The 21,072-nt window shown below is 44.5% G+C and overlaps 1 protein-coding gene across 1 annotated transcript in view; it reads left to right on the top strand.

Moving 5' to 3' along the window:
• Nucleotides 1-21,072, top strand: part of b4galnt4a (beta-1,4-N-acetyl-galactosaminyl transferase 4a) — a 136,881-nt gene that overhangs the window by 23,248 nt on the left and 92,561 nt on the right. The gene's annotated exons all lie outside the window — the stretch shown is intronic.

Below are 21,072 nucleotides of genomic sequence, written 5' to 3'. Positions count from 1 at the left end.
TTGGACTCCACGTGGGACCTGGAGGGAGGCGGCAGATGCTGGGACTCACAGCCACACACACAATGAAACAATGACGATATGATTACAGAGGTGGTGTGTCTAAAGTCTAGACTTTTAGGCCCTCGGGGCTTGATTCTGTATCCATATTTTTGTTCTTTTCTTTCAACCTTTATCACTGCTCCACAAACTTATTGTCATGAGGGTTTATAGCAGCGCTTTGTACTTTATTGAGAGGAGAGAGGCGCCCCAGAGCCATCTATTCTTATTCACCTTTTACAAACCGAGCTCCCCGAGGCTATGTCCAACCTAATGTGGATAATCTTTTAGTTTTCTGCAACCAAGTCTTTTCAAATTGTTTTCTAAAATGTCTCAATACACACAGGAGTGCCTAAACAATGGGTAAAGGCTTTCATCCTGCAAATTTGCCCAGTCAAGACTTTTGTATTGTCTTCAGGGTAAGCACAAAGAAAAGTTTGCATGACAGAAGTTCTTACTCTAAGAGGCTCCGGTATGACTTTTGTTCTTATAAACTTGTCAGGAGCTCTCACATATTCTAAAGTGGCAGTCTGGAAGAATTACGTTTCATTTTCTTTTGCTATGGCACAGCGGTAATTGCAGGTGTGGTTTCAGCCTCCCTTCCCGGAGATTCAGATAGTGTCTCCAGACATTTAATTAACAGACATTTATAAAAAATGAATATCTCCAAGATTGCTGCTTTAACCTTTTAAGCCAATATGGGCAAGTTGTTAGCAAGCACAGCTCGCAGATAAAAACGACTTTTGCAATAATTTTTTGTCATATGTCATGTTATGTGGCTAATTAAGACTGAAATTTTGTTCTTCACCGATTACTCATGGGACTGTCTGGCTCTTCAGCTGCTAAGCCCGTTGCTAGGTAGTTCTAGATAGTTGATTGTAACGGTTAATGTGCCATGTGGAGTTTTTGACAGGCAGTGACACTTTTGTGCAGGTGTCACCGTCCTGTCTGTGTCACATGCTAATACTACTAGTAGATGCAAGATGGTGCATACAGTATGCATCATAGCATGGTGCAATACCCCTTCTCCTCTTGGTGACATTTATAGAACAATTGTGGGTAAACGTGCGAAACACCAGTGTGTGTGTGTGTAACAACACAAAAACAATGAAATGCAGCTCGGGCATGACTGCACATAACACCGGCGTCCTTGCATCGCATTCATGCCGTCGCAGATGCAAACGCACGCCGCTCACCTTTGTGTGCTTTCACACGAGTTTATGGAGCACATGCGCTTTTCATGACCGGACAATAGGTCTGAGTGGCGTTGGGGAAAAGTTGGAACCCTCTCAGGCGTCTCTCCTTGAAGTGCCTTTTGTGTGAGTTTGTGAATAGAAACATGATTTCTATTGAGATTGTCTGCCTGCCAGCCAACTACATGCTATCTGCTTCTTAGCTTCATTTGAATTAAGCATTAGTCAGACTGTGTTTTTCAGTGTATCACTATGATTATGTTTGACATTTAGGGATTTGTTTTGTTCATTCTCAATCATAGGACTGATCTAAACTATATGGTTATTACTTTGGGTTTTTCCAGTGCAAAAGGACAAAAAGCTGCCTCTGTTTCTCTTTCTATTGTTGCCTAATCGTTCATAAATGCAACTTGAACAGTGAGCTTCACACCACCGTATTCTCCTCTATGTCTATCTTGGATTTTATTATACCCTTTTATTTCCTTTGACTCACTAATCAGCCATTTCAATTGTCCAAGAGCATCTGGCCAGTTGTTGTATTTTCGGCTGGCTGAGAAAACACAGAGGGAATCAGCGAATCATGGCAATCACGGCTTCACTGTAATTGGCGATCTCAGCCAGTAATCATGCCTTAGCGCTCTCCAATAATGACAGTGCGTCCCCTCTCCCTGATTGTCTAAAAGCATTTCACTAAGATGTTATCTTGCCTCATTTTTACAGTGAAGGAACGATGATCACCAGAGGGTCAATTGTTCATGACCAGAAAATTACAGATAGAAATCACTTTCCCTGTTAAATGCAGCAATTACCTCGTGTCCTTGATTCATTTGCGACATGCTATGGATTACAATTGAACACACAGGTGGACTCTATTTGCTACGTGCGCGTGTTTGCCTGCGACTCGGTTTGTTTGCACGTGTCTCTTGACGTTGTGCATGCATGATCAGCGAGCGGTCCTCTTCATCTTGTGAGGAGCTGACCTGGTTTCTGGTGTCAAGCGCTGGCATGGTCAGGGGTGGTGAGTAGGTGCTCCATTCATCCTGAGGAGTAAGCTTTTGACAGTATCGGTCCACCATTAGACCCCGTGATGGATGCTTCGCGGAGCGGGAACAGATGGGCGGAGGCTGCTAAGGATGGAAATGGAGTTTGTTGGTAGACGCACAGCTGGCTTCACGCTTCATTTTCTGCACTCGTATGCGGTGGTCTCGAACAGCGGATGAAGCTTTGGAAAACTTTCCTCGCGAAAAACAAACTTTGCATGAATGAAAGAAGGAAAACAGTAGTGCTCTTCTTTGAGTGTTTTGTGTGCCTCTGTTTGCACGCTTGCTTTGCTCGGTCCTACTGTATCACCGATTTGTGTTTGCATGCCCGGAATGAGGACCCTGCAGTGTATGCATGTGTGTTTGCCATCGCCCTCGGATGTTTGCCCTCTGTTTGCACCGATGAATACAAATCCGACAGAGTTCCTTATGGCTAGATGCGCCGTAGTGAGTAAGATTTTACCCCCTCACTCCCTGTTTCTGTGATCTCTTAACACAGACGCTGCTCCGCTCCTGGCAGGATTTTGGTATTACTCATGTCCCTCGACACAGCCCACGGTTATTTTGTTTAGTTTTGTAAGTAACATTGCCACGCTCCTCTCCGACGGTTTCTCGCGACCTTCAATACAATCCGAAGTGTGAGTGCTGCTGGCCTGTTGTCCGGTGCAATGACCGTCATGTGCATTACTGTTGCTCTGTATGCATTACTTCTACCTTTTTTTTTTTCTTCTAACTCTAAGTTTAAGTAGCTTTGCTTGGAGTTGGTGTTGCATCCCTTTTTCTGGGTACCTGCCAAGACCCTCAAAGGGACAGTTACCCCCAAAATTAAATATACATGTTTTTCCTCTGGCCTGTAGCACTTTTTATCGTCTAAATTTTTTTCTTCTCTGAATTATAATGGAACTCGATGGCACTCGGCTAGTGGCGCACAAAGTGCCGAAAGGACTACATTTGACAAATTCGGCAGTGATGTGTCTTCCTGGACCCCCGATTATCACAACATGTAGAGAGTTTTGCTATTAAAACCATGAAAAGTCACCACGGACAGCTGATGTGGCCGCCGTCGTCCGAATTTCACGTCTCTTCGGATGCAGGCTCAGAGAAAACAACTCCCTTTCCCTTTCTTCCTCCCACGCCGCTCCTCATCCCTCCGTCCTCCCGCTCCTACCTCAATTTCGGCCTCGCACCTTTGCCTTTGCGCTTATCTCTTCTCTGGCAAACATTTGCCGCGGCCCGTTCCTCCTCTGCTTCGTCCGGCCCTTTCTACCCCTTCATCTGCTGTCCTTCTCACCTCTCTGCGCTCTCTTTCTTTCTCCTCTTCGTTCCAATTTCCTCTGCTCAAATGAGATGTTGTGTGTGCCGAGGAGAGTGTGTACTTTCCTTATCACCAGCTCCTGTCTGGGTATTAGTTGGGGGAAATGGGCCTGTAATGAAACAGAGAGTAGTGCTGTGCAAACACGCGCCCGCGAGGTCTGTAGGTATTTTTTTTTTTGCGCGTCAGTATATATATATATATATATATATATATATATACGAGTGTGTGTGCATGTGTACATTTTGACTAGTGGCTGATTAAGGTCACCCTCTTTCTCATCTCATTATTTTTGCCTCTCTTCTCGCTGTCTTTCCTGCCCGTTCGGCCTCTTCCTACTTCTTCTGTCTCTTACCATTTGTCTCTGTTCCTTCCTCCCACTGGATGTCTCGGTTAGTCCTTTGCTCTCAGTATTATTCTGCCCACTGCCTCGATAGCTCTTTCTGTCTTGTTTTTTTTTTCCACAAAAGAGCCTCTGTACTTGTAGTGCACGTTTGCAGAATGCGAGTGGATACTGTAAGTGTTCAACACGTGTCGTTCTTATCCTCCCACCCTGCTCTGCGGCCTGTGCCCTCCTCTCTTTCTTTCGTTCGTCCTCATGCATTGTAGATGTGCTCAGCAACAATAGCAGAGTGGCGGTGTGTGCGCCCCTTTGTGTCCTACGCCGCCACGTCGTCTGGCGTGACAGTTGAGCGCCCTCTGTTCCTGCATAGCTCGTTCCAGAGGAAACGCTTTCACAGAGCCCACGCTCGGCAGAAAGGGCCTTTGTCTTTAGCAGCCGCGGCCTTCCTCTAAATATTCTGCGGTACTCCACAACCAGACTTCCTTCACTTTCCTGCTCTTTCGGCATGCACTCATCGCTCTCCAGGAGCCTGTTTGAAATAGTCTGATAGCTTAATTGGATAGCGGTGAGCCCTAAAGTCGGCGTAATGCCTATTAAAGTGTATCAGATCAGTGACTGATTCCCTCGATACCACTGATCAGCAGTAGCTGCCTTTTAGTGTGCCAAAGTTGTCTCAGATGCCTTGAATTTGTTGTTGATGTAATACTGTATTTAAGGAAAGGCTTTCCTTTGACGACGTGATGATGCGATGCGATTTTTTAATTGCACTCTTAAATTATGTTTTTTTGCGATCGTCAGCCATTTGCACAATATTGATTATATGTTCGTACAAAATCGTCCCTACTCTAGTGATTTATTTCTACTAATCATGTTTATGAAGAAACTTATGAAGGTAGGGGGTGGAAATTGAAAAACCGAGTCTAAATCTTGTGGCTTTAGACGGCGAGAACACCGCAACGATCGAAGGGCGAGAGGATGGAGCAATTCTGTCAGGTTAATACAAGCTCACCGCCCTGGGGAAGTCTTGTTTTGGCTCTGCTGTAGGTGTGTACACCGACAGCAGGAAGGTACGGTGAGTGTTGCTAAGGGTAACTGATCGAAATATGCCTCTCTGCCTCCAGCTTATGCTCGGGTCAACGTGGTTGCCCTAGGCGATGGTTTTCAACATTAAATCCTCCTACAGGGTGAATGACTGGTTGCCCAGGGAGACGACTCCAAGGGAGCTCAGGATGGTTCCCATCTGGCGTCCAGCATTAGCCCTTCGTTTCCCTCCTTTTATTTATTTATTTTTTTTAATGACTGTGGGTTAAAAAGTGTGAAAAGGTTATTTTTTTGTACAATTTGCTAAGGTTTCAGTAAGGCATGCATCGCTTGGCTCGATAGGTCATGAACGGCTGAACATGAGGGTTTGGATCAGGGTCATAGCATATTGCTTATCAGCCACAGGTGAATAAACTGTAGCAGGACTCCTCTCCTCTCCTCTCCTCGGTACTTGAGGTAAAGGGCTATGTTTTGTGTTCCCATGCATCAGTGTGCATCTTCACAAACAAGTGGAACTACATCATTAATATTTTAGCATGAATGCAAGGTATATTAAGGTAAACCTGCAGCGGGAAGTACATCCGTGTCAAGTGCTCAGTTTGTTAGACGACAACTTCAATGAGAACAGAAGCTTTATGAACCATTTTTCAGCCAGTGAATTTTGTACATTTATTCTCTGTCTCTGTACTGCAGTACTAGAAAGTACTGCATTTCTTTTAACCTCTGTCTTATTTTTTCATCCTTTTGGGGGTAAGGGGTCTCAAAAGGGACAAAACTGTTTGGAATCGCTCCAGTAGTGAATGAGGGCGCTCTATCCGTCGAAACAGCGATAAATGCTGCAGCGTAATCAAATGGAGCATTGTGCACGGAGCACTAAAAGTGCCGCTTCTCGACACTTACAGGCTCAGGTTGTCATGTTATGGGTTTGACGACGTTATGGAAAGGATTCCCCGCAGAGATAAGCATGTGTCCGACATGTAACAGAAGTCTCATATATGCAAGCAGGAGTGTGAGGCTTCTAAGGGAAGACTGGAGGGACATTTTAGAGTGGTTGTAGACGCAAAAGATGACACAAACAAGGGCTTGGTTGGATCGGTTTTGACAGTTGTTGCTGCTTAAGCTACAAATTGATGACAATGCTCCTGTTTGCAAACTGGGCTCAATTTCATCAAAATGTCTACTGCCTACAAAACACGAAAACAAAACTAACTAACAAAAAAGATGCATGTGGAAAACTAAAAACACACTAACAGGGCTTCCACCGGAAGGAAAAGGCTGGTCCAAGGGCAGAGAAGGTAATGTTACGCATGGAAACGTGGCAGCATTATGAGAAAATAAATTAAATCTTCCAACGAGCCAGTAGCAAAGTTTTGCTCGAGTCACTGCGGACAAATGGGCCTTCATTGTGGTTGCTATAGTGTCCCATTCCAAACGGTTTCATCCTTATCAATCATTTACCCTAAAAAAGATGGCCCATGTTTAAAAAACACCTGAATCATACTTTAACCATCTTATAAGATGTTTGGATTCCTCTTAAATTAGTATAAACGGAAAAATTCTTAAATGTAAGTGCAGGAATAAATGTGTTCTTTTACTGAAATCTCACATTAGACAGTAGTACATACCAACCCTGATTCGTTCGTCTTTATTCTGTTAAGAAAATGTGCTCATTTTCTTTCTGTATCGCGACATAGGCGTTAATCACTTTGTCAGTCTGACTCCCACTTTGTTGTAATCTCATGCTGTGTCATTGTTTGTTCCCTGTTCCCCAGTCTGCACACATACAGTTAAAATATCGACTTTACTAGCCACTCTGACCACGCATGAGAAGATCACATGCATCCGAAAGTCACAGTGATGAATGCGCAGCAACACGATCACATCACCTTTTGATCTTACGTCTCTTTGTCTGCGTTCAGCTGATTTATGTTACCCCACGCTCGCGTACACTGTGATCTGACTCTTCCAGACAGCGGAAAAACGTGTCGACTAAAGCAGTGCTTGCCTTCTGTTTAATTAAGCACATTCTATTCATCCTCTATTCATCCTGGTAATGCTGACTACCTTGACAATACCGTAAAAATGGAAGTGGAGTTGCTTCTCCGATTACTCACGGGCACTACATGTAGCATTGGCTTGCTACAGTTTTTTTTATTTATTTTTTTTTTGTCAACATTTTTGTGTTTTTCAAGCGTGTTTTGCAAGTACATTGTTTTGGTGTCGTATTTTTGTTTCACATCGGGAAACTGATACGTTTCGCTCGGTGTATCACAGGGCGTTGCATTTGTGGAGAACAGAGTGAATGAGTAAGCAACTTAACAATAATTCACAAACTGAATCTAAATGTTCTGATTCTTATAGTTGACATGTGCAGTGTTGCGGAAAACATCTTTATAACTCGGTGTATGCAGACTTTGAACAAGTCCAGTCATTTGTTGATTATAAAAAATAATTCATTAGATGGCTACACAAAGCTGAATATGAGAAGAACTCTACGAATCCATTATCTACATTTGAGAGCTGCCAGTTGATCTGGATGTTGATGGTGGGATGTGACCACGCGGTGACCCAGTTCCCTGAATGGCCACATTCATGACAACTGTACGGGAGTGAGTTTTTGAAAAAATCAGTGCCTTCAGCTGTCTTCCTGGTCTTCACCTGTCCCGCTCGGCTCCACTCACTCTCCACCTTTTAGGCGGGGTTAGGCAATACCAAGATGGCGACGGCCGTTGCCACCCACACTGAGCTTCAAAACTCTTCAGAAATTCTGTAGGTGACATAAATGAGGGTTTGTCCATTTTTATATAAAGTCAAAGCAAGTGCATGTCAAGAGGACATTTTATTCTGTTGTTTTGCATGTACAAAAGTACAATTTAAGACTCAAACTGTAATGCATTTTTAGTACAAAACCTAATCTTGGATCTTTATCAGTAGAATTGTGCTTTTCTTATTGATGAAACATGATAAAAGCTGCACATGGATCCCAAGACCTCTGTATCCTGTGCTGCAGAACCAACTTTTGATCAATAATGAAACAGGTGCTGTCACCAGATGACATATAGGCATACGCAAGCAAAGACACACTCACCAAGTAATTTAGGCTGAGAAGCGTAGAGAGTTTGGCCTCTCTCCCCCCGACTGCTGAATGAGGTTCAGGCCAAGGCTATGCAGCACTCCACTTAGTTTCGCTCTTTCTTCCCTTCGCGGTTAACGTGGACCCACCCTGAACCCTCTCGCGCACCTTTCCTTTTCATTTCCAAACCATCTTCCCGAGATGTCGATCGGCGCGTCACGTTTTCGCCTTCGTATTTGCCGCGTGACCGGCCCCTGCTGTCGCTGGAGGATACGGAACGGAACACCCATGAATAATTTACGCATAGCAGGAATATGTAAACGAGTAAACAGGCACGAGAAACAAAATGCAAACAATTGCGGCAGCTTGCATGAATTAATTGCTCGGCGCTGCATTCTGCTCTTTGGAGCTCTCCGTCCTTGGCAGCTGATTCAGGGTCAGCGAGCTATGATGGGACTTTTGTAGGAGCGTAAGTAAGTGAACGGGCGTTGTGCAGATTGAAGTGGGATGCATTACAGTCTTATGTAATTTTGTTTGCTTAGATGAATAGTAACACGTACTTTTTGTTTGTCTCAAACACGCCGCCACGGCAGCAATATTGAATTTGCATCTTTCGCTTCAAAAAGTCTCTAATTGCTAAGTACAGCCGCAATTGGTCCGTTCATTAAAGGGACGCTGACTAGGCGGTTTCCTCTTCAGTCCCAGTGAGTAGATTCGCGTGTAACGAAGTGTCAGTGGATTTTATTCAAGCGCTATGAAAAATGTGCTGAAGGTTTCTTTTAATCCATCGGCTTTGGCTTAAACTGAACTGTCACATGGTCGTAAAGGTGAGCCATCACCACTGACCAGAGGACGATGTGCTAAAGCGACTGTCAGAGTGGAGGGCAGAGTCGGGGTGGGGGGGTTTGAGGTTCTCGCTGGGACCGAAGAGTGTCGACGCCGGCCCAAGACGAATCAAGGCCCAGCTGGCTCTGTGGCCGGCTCGTATAAGTTGCTTGATCATAAATAGCCAGGCCCGCAGTGCAGGGTGGAGGTGGTTTGTCATCGGGCTTGGCCCCAGCCGGGGCACTGACTCCCTGACGAGAAGGGAATTTATCACTGTACAGTGATAAGACAAGGCTATTATTGTTTCTGTCCTCCTCCTTTTCCTCTCCCATCTCCCATTCCTCCTCCTCCTTTTTTTCCTCTATACAACACATCACCTCTTCCTTTTCTCTCGAGTTACCCCTCCTCTTCTTGTTCTTCATTCCCCCGTCGTCTTCTTTCTCGTTTTATTCTCATGACATAACCCCTCGCCACCTCAACCCCCTGCTCTCTTTGTTACATCTGTCCTCTCTCTTTTCCCGTCCCTCTCCTCGTAGCTCCCTCCCTCTCCTCTCAGCACACAGGTGATATGATCAGTAAAGTAATGACTCCTTGTGATGATGGTAATCAGATGCTCTGTGGAGGATAATGACCACAGTGGGGTTCGACGTGGAAATCGTATCCGAGCATTAATTGCCAACAACGCATCAGATGGCGGACGACAGTGATTGAGAGGAGCGGGGAAAGCAAGGGGCGAAAGGGAAGCAAATGCGGAGGAGGCTCTTTAATGCAAAGAATAAAGCGGGGCGAAGAACAGACGGAAGCGGGGAAGAGAGTGTGTGTGTGTGAGATGAAGAGAGATGGTAAACAGGGTAAGGTTATCTGGAGGTCAGTCATTTCTGAAGTGTTTGACATCTCTGAAACACTCTGTCTCTTTTAGTGAGAGGTAAAGCTAAACTCTCCATTTTATCCTTCCCTTCCTTTCATTTTTTATGACACCTTTGCATCTCCCTTTCTTGCTGCTCCCCCAAGAAAAGTGTCTATTTTTTTTTTCTTCACCCAAATTGATTTCTGCCTCACAAATCTTGGCACCACGAGACTTGAGGCCCCCGGTTCTCGACTCTCAAGTTTATCTAGTGCCTTTTTTGGATGCGGGGCCGCTGCAGACACCCCAGGCTCCTCTCTCATTGTCTCCCAGCGTAGCAGCTCGGCTGTCAGGAGCGCGGAAGATGGATGACTTCTCGCAGAAAGGTCTCCTCTGGAACTCTCACCTCATTTAGATGCTCTGTTTGGCTCCGACTCTCGCTAACAGCGTGACTCCGCGCTAGCCTAGCAGCAGAGCCCTCGCCGCCTCCCTGTGTTTACAAATGTATGGTAATGAGCGAACGGGGGCTCAAGGAAGCGTGCGACCCCTCTGTGCTCACTTTGATTTCTTCCCCAGTGACACATCAGCTGTGACAGTCGTGGTTCTGCAGCGGCTCACTGTTGCCTCCCTATGTCGGGAGTGATCGTGATCGGAGCGGCTGCCTCTGGGTGGGGATTACAAGGTGGTGTGTCTGTGCATACACTTTGCTGCTCGTGCTTTTAAGGGCGTAATTAATACCCTGGCTGAGACTGGGTATATTGGCACATCAAGTCATCTTGACAAAGTTTTATTGCATTTGCATTTGTTGTGCTCCACGCGTAGCAATTATATGTGTGGGTCAAGTCTGTTAACTCTGGCCCGCTTTGGCCACTCATCTCTCTGCGCAAGTGGCTGCTAAAACGTCCTCTCATCTTTCACATCTCTTGCCCCTGGCTCTCTCCTCTGTCTCTTTTTGATATCATTTGTCATCGAACAGGACGGCAGTGTTATCATTTTGCACTCTTGTCTCCATGGCAACCCAGCATAAGGCCAAAGCAGACCCTCGTAGGCCTCTAGACAGCCAGTGGAGTTAGCAGAGGCCCTGGGCACTAAGCAGCGGGAGGAGATGGGCAGAGGCAGACAGCAATTTAGAGGTGAGCTAGGAGAGTCTGTTGGCAGGTTTGCGGAGGAACTGGACTGTTTGGGTGCACAGCCAGTGGCCAAATACCAAGTAGATGGAAGAATTATATAAGTTGTTTTCTTTCTGTAATAAAATGTGAGCTGAGAGATCTATCCTACGTTTGGTCAAGAAGAAACAGTGTGTATAATCAGAGACGGGAAACAATCCACTGCACACTGTCTGATGATCTTTTCACAAATATGGACATTGATGGCCATATTTTAAGCTTCATTTGACAACACATCAGCCCTGTTCAGCTGCCAAAAGTCAGATGAATGTGGAAAACAAAAAAAAAAAAAAAACTGAAGAAGAAATATTAGTTTTCTTGTTTCTAGTAAGAGAGTCAGCCATAAATCTCATCGGAGGCCAGATGCTTTGAAGAGGGGTGGGATTCTGGCTTTCGCAGCCTTTTCGATTGTGGGTGTAAATCTTTTAATGTCGCTCTTCACATTTCCGCGCCGTGCTAAGTAGTGCACATTTGCATAAATGAAAGGCCAAAAATTGCCTTTTATGTTTGTACACATACAGTAGATGTTTTGAAAATGAGCAACTCCTCGCACACTGACTTTTCATTGTGAATGCAGCAGACCTCACACTGATCCCCATTGTTGCAAATTGCCAAACTCATCTGCTCTGAAATGCAAATGTATAATTGATTCTATTCATAAGATTTGCTTCACAACAATACCCCCTAAGTATCAGCGTGTGTGCACGTGTGTGTGTGTGTGTGTGTGTGTGTGTGTGTGTCTCTTGTATGTGCCTGTGAGGTGGTGCGTTTGTAGCCCGTTGCTGCAATAAGGTCATTCCATTTTCTTTCAGGCTGTCTATTAATCTTTTAGTGTGCGTTGGGTGTTTAGGCTGTGATTTTATTCTCGTCTCCATCCAGGCATTTTGTTTTTTTGGAATTTTCCCGAGTGGCTTTAGCTAGCTATTAGTGTAGTGCAAAACATTACAGGAGCTTAGAGGAATGGATGAAATGGAGATAGTGGGACCTTTTTACCCCTGACCCACATTACAGCACATCTCTATGCAATCTCTTTTTTTTTTTCGTAGCCTACAAGCACACTTTCCTCTTTCGCTTGGCTAATCTTTCCTCCGATCAAGTTCTATCTATCCCTCCTTTGTCGTTTCCCGCTCTTCTCTGTCACAGTGCCTTTGTCTCCATTTATCGCATCTCCGAAGCCTTGTTATGCCTCTTGTATTTAATGCACTCTCGCTTTTCTCAGAAGGCTGCGTTGTTAGAGCTGCACTAAAGGCCAGGGAGTGCAGCACTCAGAGCTGGGCCTATTCATCAGTGTCACAGCAGCCCTCCACTCTGCTTCATTACTGACTGGCTAATGGCACAGATCAGTGCAGTTTATTTGCTATAATTAGCTAGCTCCATTTGGCCAGCGCAGCTCCGGTGAAGCCTGCTGCACTTATACTGCCCCCTGCCATGCCACCCTGCGTGCGCGTCTGCACGGCTGCCTGGCTGTTAGGCCTTAAAGAGTCATTAAGAAACTATACGGGCACAACAGTTTGACATCGTCCATTTCCTTGTGTCAGCCACGTCTTATAAGGCAATGCCTGATTGCGGAGTAAAAAGCCAAGGGTCTTGTAAACCTTTATTAGCTCCCTGCTTGTAAATACTACTGGGGCATATAGAAAAGGCATTGCAGAGAGGGAGAGATGGATAAAGAGAATATGAGCGAGTGACTAAATCAATCAGTGAATGGCTGATTGAGTAATGACCGATTGAATGAGTGAGCAAGTGGGATACGACAGGCCCCTTCCCTGTGGTTACTCAACCTTCCTTACTTGTCTTTTACAGTCTGTCTCCTTGCATCCCACTCAAGCTCCTCTCACATCTCCCTCTTGACTTTCTATTAAATCTTCTCCCCCCCTCGTACCCGTTTGCATCCTTCACTTTTGCCCCCCGGTTCCCCTCCGCCTTCCCTCACTGTTATTTCCCCCCACGACTCTCCGTCTTTCTCCCGCTTTTGTGTTCTCAAAAGCTGCAGCCTCTTGTTTCATCTTCCCATGCAATTTTAATCTTCTTCCCCCAAATGTAGGCAGAGGAGGCGAAGGGTGCGTTTAGTGTTCCCACACGGGGCTGCTGCATGCCCGAGCGGAGTACAGCCTACGTCTCTGAGATGAAGTCACGGTGTACTCACTGAGTAGAAGAGATCAACCCGTCAATAATTTATAATGAGCAAGATGTTGCTGTCCACATCTTCTGTCCACTGTCTGTTCTTCTTTACGGACCCCAGTTTCCTCAAAGTTTGGGTTTTAATCCCGTTTGTACCGGATCATTCTTGTCATAATGGCAAAATATGCGACTGTGCGCAAAGGGTCAAAGGGAATAATTTGTGAGTAAACGGTGCAACAGAAAAGGAATGACATGTAAGTGAAGTAGTAACGATGAGTGAAGGATGGTTGTTGCAGGTTTCAGCGTCTCAGGAACAGCTGACCTTCTTGGATTCAAGCGCAATACAGGGAAAATGGAACACACACTCGGCTTCAGTTTAGCATGCAAAACCACCCCGGCAGGGAGGAAGGTCAGGGGCAGATGGCTTGACGTGTTCGAGCAAACAGGCGAGTCTGAATGCATGTTAGCAGCAGCGGTACAACAGTGATTTGCAGAAGGGCATGTCAAATTTCAGTTCTTCAAACCTTGAAGCAGCAACAGCAGAGGCCCATTCTGGGTTACGTGCAAGCTACCCTCTTATGACTTCTAAACCTTGATTTTTTTAATTTTTTATTTATTTTTTGTTGTTGTTGTGACGTGCTGACAGCCAGGTTAGAATTTGAAGTAAACCGGGTGAAGTCATCCATCAGTCCTGCCTCGTGTTAAAAGGAACAAGCTTGTGGTAAGTGTGTGGGAGTATTTTCTCGCACAAATTAGGCCCCTTGATACTGGATGTTGAGCTTCATTTAAATGCCGGCTTAACTGTTTTTTCCCGTGGCTACCTCAAGCGAAATAGTGCCACACGTAGCAATTTTATGATTTCAAAATGTTGACAGAAACACGACGGGGACCCCTGCGCGCTCCGCTGGCCTCTGCGGCCTTTGCGTCTCCATCCAGTCGAGGGTCTTAGAGAATGAATTTGGCCCGCTGGTTTGCATTATGAGCTGAAACGGCTGCTGGACGTGAAGATGCTTGTTGAGTCAGACTGGATAAAAATACTCAAATAAAAGCACTGATTAATATTACAATAGCACATAGAGAGATTTAAATCATTATCGGTTTGCAGGTTATAAAATGTGCAGGTAATCTTATAATTTGAATATATTGTATATATTATCTCACAGCCTAAAATGATCCATTGATTAAGAGAAAACACAAGTGAAATTTGAGTATTAACCACAAAGTCAATTAGTTTTTTCCACTATTTTTTTATTTTATTTTTTGCTTGTGTTCTGTCCTGCATTAACACCGAGTATGAAGTGCGCTTGACTGCGCCTTTTGAAAGGAGACCACGTAGGAGCCGCTGTTGAGATGACAACGCTGGCAAATGAGTTGTGATAATGACCGCTGGCGTTGGTCTGTAGCCGCTGTGAGCTGTTGTGTTTGACCGTGCGCTATTATTATTTCCCCCTGTTTACCAGAAGGGCTCTTGCATAGAACAGAACCCGAGGGCTCTTAAACAGATTATTATTAGTTAATTTGTTATGACTAGGCTTTGTCATGTGTTAAAACTTAACGTGGCCTACTTAACTGAACATTATGGTGGAGATAAACAAAGCGGGTTTTCTCTTCCAACCGCCCTTCATTGCTGTTGCTGTAGCTCCTGCTGCATTCGCTCCTCTGATTCTGTGATTAGCATTCTGCTGTATCACCATCCTGTCTATCACTTAACATACAGTGCAGCACCACCTCGCAGTGAAACCCAAGCGTTGTTGTCAGTCTCACTCGGAGATAAAACGAGATGCACAGACAACCCTCACACACCTGCGTGCGCGCGCACCGCGAGCGCATAAATATGCAGAAGTGTGCGCGTACATGTAAATTGGCACACGTACGGCGCTGATGAGAGCTCTGACAGCTGCAGTTTGCTGAAAGCTATAGAGTTTAGAATATCATTAGTTTTAAAAGGGCAGCCAGGCAAGGTGAACTTATTACTCACTTCTCTCAAGCAGAGTAAACTAGAAGAAAGTTTCCCCCAGAAACTTGTCTCTATCTACAGATTACGCCTACGCCAGCCTTTGGACAGGATGCCTGTTTATTGGGGTTTTTAATATACTCTGCTGCAGACCTAATCTGTGAAGCACACCAAAAAACCAGTCACTATCTGTGTCCTCTGAAGGTTGAAGAAGTTGCTCTCCACCATCTTATCTTCACAGTAAATAATGCTGCTGTTTTAGAACCGGGGGACGTGGACTGATTAGGCCGAACGTAAAAGAGAGGCATCTCCTCAACAATTAGTATTCTGCTTGGCTTCCTGCTGGTGGCAGTGCTTGTAGTCAATTGGCTTCCATTAATCTGTCAGTCGGCTCTTCATTACTTCATTAAAGCCAGCATGGAGGCTTGAGGAAGTCCCATCGCAGTCCGGACACTGACTCCGGACACTGGGTAGAGTAGCCAAAAATTGTACTCAAGCGAGAGTAGCATTAGTATAAATAAGAGTAAAAAAGTATTTGGTGAAAAGAGCAACTTTCATGTGTTTTCGCTCCCTGTCTGCTGTGTTTGAAGAGTTCGTGCAACTACGCCATAGACTGTATATAAATATGGACAATGCGTCCCCACTTCCTCAGATTGGCTAAACTGATGCTATTCTCCCGGGGATATGGGCGGCGCCATTTTGGAGCCAGAGTGGGCAGTACAGTCTGAGAGTGGAGCCATGCGGGGCAGTGTTATCAATGACCCGCACACACTTTTCGTTAATTAATACTATTCTCTGCTCTACCTCCACCAGCTACCAAGAAATGTTGGATTATACTGTACTTATTTATGCTGTACTTGTACTTATCAAACAAAACTTGCATCAGTATCATATTAACTACCTAAAATGACAGAAACCATCCTTGAAAAAAAATTATTTGACGTGTATTTTAGTGTTTTAGTTTGACCCACTAACATGGAGGGGGTGGAGCTTATGACCTATACTGCAGCCAGTCACCAGGGGGAGCTCTACTTGCTTTGGCTTCACTTTTGAGGAGCTGCTCCGTCGTCCGTCTTCATACAGTCTATGCTCTATGCCGCCACAGTTTGTGTGTGGTCATGTGACTGCATGGCCACGACAGATTGGTTGAGACACAGTCACATGGTAGATCCACTGGCAGCATCTCAAAATAAAGCATATCTAATGTATAGAGTAAGTGGTGGTAAAAAAAAAAGTAAGTAGCCCAGTGTAACGGAGTAGAAGTAGCGTTTCTTCTTCACAAATCTACTCAAGTAAAAGTAAAAAAATGGTGTGGTAAAACTACTCTAAAGTAAATGAGTATGTAACTATGCTCCCGATTCACTGCAGGTCACCATCAGCGTCAGACTGACGTCACCTTGTGGACAATCACGGTCTACATGTTTTGCCCTTCAGTGCATCCTGTTCTTTCAGTCCTTTTTAACTCAGTGTTTGTCACCAGTGAATAAAAGCATGCTGGTTACATAAGAGAATAGCAGCAGCACCAACGTGGACTGAAAGCACCAACCGCATGGTTTGTGTGACTGATTCACCACATTCTACCATTTGATGTGTTCATCAAATCTCTACTTCCCGCCGGCATTATTCATGACTCTTTCTCATCGCAGCTTCCTATCTGCAACTCCGCACTGTCCACACTTGAATTTACACCTTCTGTCAGGACACACACTTGTATAGTCACACACACGCATAAACTTTTCTTTTAAGAGTGTTAAAGCGGCGTGCGGAGGGACACGTTCACGAAGAATATTTGGAACACTTGTCCACAAATATTTCAAGGCACACACAGACTAGCAGTGCTTGCGGTTCTCATTATCTTCTCCTTTTGGGATTGTTAAAGAATTTATTAGAAGAATATATTAGTAGGGAATGTTCTTTTTCTAATGTTTCAAACATTTATCCGTATAAAGGGACTCTCTTCCAAAAGGACCACTAATGATTTAAATGTGGATATAATGTAATGTTATAAATAGCAGCAAGAAAATTAGTACCACGATATAATTCAGTTAATAAAGCATTTTTCTTCTGCAGCTCTGCATGGAGGTGCTTATTGTCTTCTTAGAGCTATTATTTTCTCAGGAAAGAATTTCAGTCAAAAATTACTTTCCTCAGACTTCAAAAGGCAACGCTTTAGAGACTTGAAGATAAATTATTGAAAAGTTAATTCTTTGTTGAAGTATTCTCCCTCGTGTTGGGAGCCTGCTTTCAGACACCTGGCTGGTGTTTCCAGAAGTGATTTTCTCTCTGTCTTACCGTAAGGCTGTTAATCTTTTCTGTGTTTATGGTGGGCATTAAGGAAGGCTCAGATTGATTTCTCCGTCTCTCCGACCATCGATACGTTACTGCTCGCGGAACATCATTTGGCTTGCAGCGAGTATCTGCCCCGAGTAAGGCGAGAACTTATAACACTTTCCGCAGACTTAAATATACAGTTAGTCTTTCTCTCTTTCTTTGATTAAGGTCTGTAGTTTTTGCAACACACACATTAAGAGTTCTTTTGCACTCTCACAGAAACAGTTTTCACGTGCTGATATTAAAGTAGGGATCAACTCCAGACCTTTTACCTACCCAATTGATGAAGAACTAATAAGGGAATCTCCTACATCTGTCCATTAAACAGATTTTCATTCAACTGTCCAATTACTTTTGAATCCCTGAAAGTGGGAGACTGTGTATAAAAATGGTTGCAATACCTTCAGCTTTCCTCCAGTTTCGATGTGATTACCGTCAAATTAAAGCAGAATCTGCATTCAAACATATATGGTACTTGTAGACTGAAAAGTGTTACAAACAAAATCAACGGAAAATCAACGGAATTCAAAGTATATAAATGACTCAAAGACACTTTGACACAAATACACCGATCAGGCATAACATAATATAATAACGCATAATATTGTGTAGGTCTCCCTTGTGACTCCAGAACAGTTGTGACTCATCAGAGAATGGACATGGGCCCTGCGTGTCTATGTCAGGCTGCATCCTGCTGGGGATGACTGCTGTGTCATTGCTATGGGGTGGGGGTGCCTGGTCTGGTCTGGTCTAGGTGGGTGGTACATGCCAGGTCCAAAAGTTTCCCAGCAGAACATTGTATTGTCACAAGATGGTCAATGTTATTTACTTCTCTTGTCATCGGTCATAATGCTATGGCTGATCGATGTACCTGTTCCATCCCAACTGTCTGTTTTAGATAGATTAGTGTTTTGGGATTTATGGCTGGTGCAACCAACACCACAACTCAGATCATTTAAAGTGCATTCTCTGTTGGCATCTACACAGCACACGGGATTGTTTTCTGTGATAAAGGGGTGTAATGATGCGTTTACACTGTTTACGCATTGTTTTTTTTTCTTCATTTTTGCACCCAGTTCACAGTGCATTTCAATGAGCTATGATCTTTATGATCGTGTGATTTTTTTTTTTCTTCTTCTTCTTTTTTTTTTGCAAAGATGTTCTACCCATGATATCTTGGACAGCAGGCTATTTTCTGCAGAATGTGGGTGTGTTTTTTTTCTGTCTTCATTCTGGTGGCTTGTACGAGTTTCATTTAGATTCCAAGTAGGACTGGTATGAGGTTTTTGTGTATGTTGCAAGTAAAAAAAAAAACAAAAAAACAGCCTCACCTCGCTCCCTGGTGCATTGCCTATTCTTTACAGACTCAGATAAATAGTTAAGTTCTAGAGATATGCTTCCTCTTGACTCATACAGTGACTCATGCAGTGTTTACTCAACTGAAGAACTGAAGAACAACTAAAATAAATATCAGAATGACTTGCACAATAAATTGCAAGGCATGAAGAAATTAATTTGCTTTTTATTTTTCTTTGGGGGGCATTTAAGGTAATTTGTTATATTTTATGCAATTATGCTCTCCGTAGGCATTTAAATATTAAGCTTTCTAAACCATCTTGAGAAGGAACACACAACCCTCTGTCTTCACAAAAGAGGTTTAAGCGTTGTTAGATCAAAACTAGATAGAGCTGAAGTTCTATTTTTGACACTACAATGGCAGGAAAGCCGGGCTTGAAGTGAGACGAAGTTTAACAGGGCCGCTCTTTGGTGTTTGCTCTTTGATCTGGTGGAGCTTTGATTGAGGCTGTGTTTAGGTTGTCCACGTTGAGTCCGACTGCGGCCTGACAGCTTTCACAGCGCGGTTCCTGAGGCTCAAGGGTTTGAGGCATGGTTTGACGTGGAAATGACACCTACTGAAAACTTCCTCCGCCTCTGTTGGCTAGTATGTGTTCTGTTTTCTTCATGTGGCTTTTTTTATGCTTATAGTGACGTTTTCAACGGAATTGATCCGAAGTGGGCAAGAGTCAGAAAACATTCAACCCAGTATGCGACCACACACACTGCACAGTCAAACAAGAATGATGCAGAAGGAGTTTTGTGGGAAATTCAAAAAATGGTGGTTTGTTTGGCCAGTCTGGTCGCATGGTGCGAGGACAACAACCTCACCCTCAACACGGACAAGACCAAGGAGATGATCATCATCCACTGTTTATCTGGGAGCTTGAAGTAGGAAAGGTGAGCAGCTTTAAGTACCTAGTGGTCCACATCACTGAAGACCTCTCCTGGACTCTGAACACCACACAGCTGGTCAAGAAGACTCAACAGCGACTGCACTTCCTGAGGAGGCTGAGGAAGTTCTGCATGTCGCCTAAAATCCTGAGCAACTTCTACAGCTGCATCGTTCAGAGGATCTTGACCGGCTGCATCACTGTGCTGAACTGGACTGCAAAGACTGCAGAGAGTGGTGAAGACTGCTGAGAAGATCACCAGGACTCCACTGCCCCCTCTGCAGAGAATATGCAAGCATAGAGTCCACAGGAGAGCTGCCTCCACTCACCCCCAACACAGACTGTTCACGTTCCTACCCTCAGGCCGGTGGTACAGAAGTGTAAAATGCAGGACCTCAAGATTGAAGAAGTCCTTTTCCCCCACTGCCATCAGACTCCTTAACAACTGACAGGAGTCTATAATCATGGACATTTGGGTGGACGGCGAAAGAAGAATATCATTGTACAGGGAAACATGTTCCTACACCGTGGACGTGACAATAAACTCTTTGAATATCTTGAATCTACAGAATATGTTCACTGGAGAATGAGAAATCAAGAGACGCAGAACAAACTCAACATTCAATTTTGCTGCATTTTCATTTTGTGTGTTTTTCGGCCTCTCCCGTGTCTGCACACGAGTGAAGAAAGAGTGAGCATGCGTGGGTGCACGTCTCTGTCAATCCCTTCCTCCTTGACCGCATCTGTCTCCTCGCAGCCCAACCCCTCCACATCCAATTCAGCCCTCTCAGACTCATTGTTAAGGGGACATATTGGAAAACTATTAGCTCTCATTATGCTTTATGGCCACCCGCTCTCCCCATTCAGCCTTTTAATCACATTCCATCCCCTTGTGTGTGTGTGTGTGGGGGCGTGTGTGTGTACATATACTCTACAGCCACTCTGGTCAGACAGACAGTAATGAACCACTTTCGCTGTAATGCATTCAGAATCAGGAGACCGCAAAGCCCCCAACCCCCACCTCCCGACTTTTACGAGGAAGTCAATGGCACAGGCGCCACCTTTTATGGCTGCCCATCCGAGCTGCACCAATGTTGTGCATTCACGAACCATGTCGGCCAAATGGGAAAGGGTGAAGTGCGGCACAAATAAAAGGAGATTGGAGGGAATTTAGAATGGATTCTGTGTTTTTATATGAACCCCACATGGAGTTGGAAACCCTGACAGGAACCCTTACGAGTATCCATTTGGTCCTTGTAACTCCAAATAACCGGACTCTTGTAAAGTGCTGAATATCCTATTACTGCTCTGTATTGAATTGTGCCCCGGTTTGATCATCATTGACTGTGTGTGCGTGTGTGTTTTTGCTGGCGGCACAGTGACATAGACATTTTGAACATACTGTGTGATAAACCCACAAAAAAAAAAAAAACTGCGCACACACACACGTACGTAATGAGTGGATTTAAGTTCCGGTTGTTCTCCACCAGCCAAGGCAACTGTCATCATTGTGCAGAAAAACTCCAATAATCCATCTGTGCCATGACAGCATCTTAATTTAGCAG

Source organism: Chelon labrosus (assembly GCF_963514085.1).
Source record: "Chelon labrosus genome assembly, chromosome: 11".
NCBI classification, from domain to species: domain Eukaryota; kingdom Metazoa; phylum Chordata; class Actinopteri; order Mugiliformes; family Mugilidae; genus Chelon; species Chelon labrosus.
This window is presented reverse-complemented; position numbering and strand designations above follow the sequence as displayed.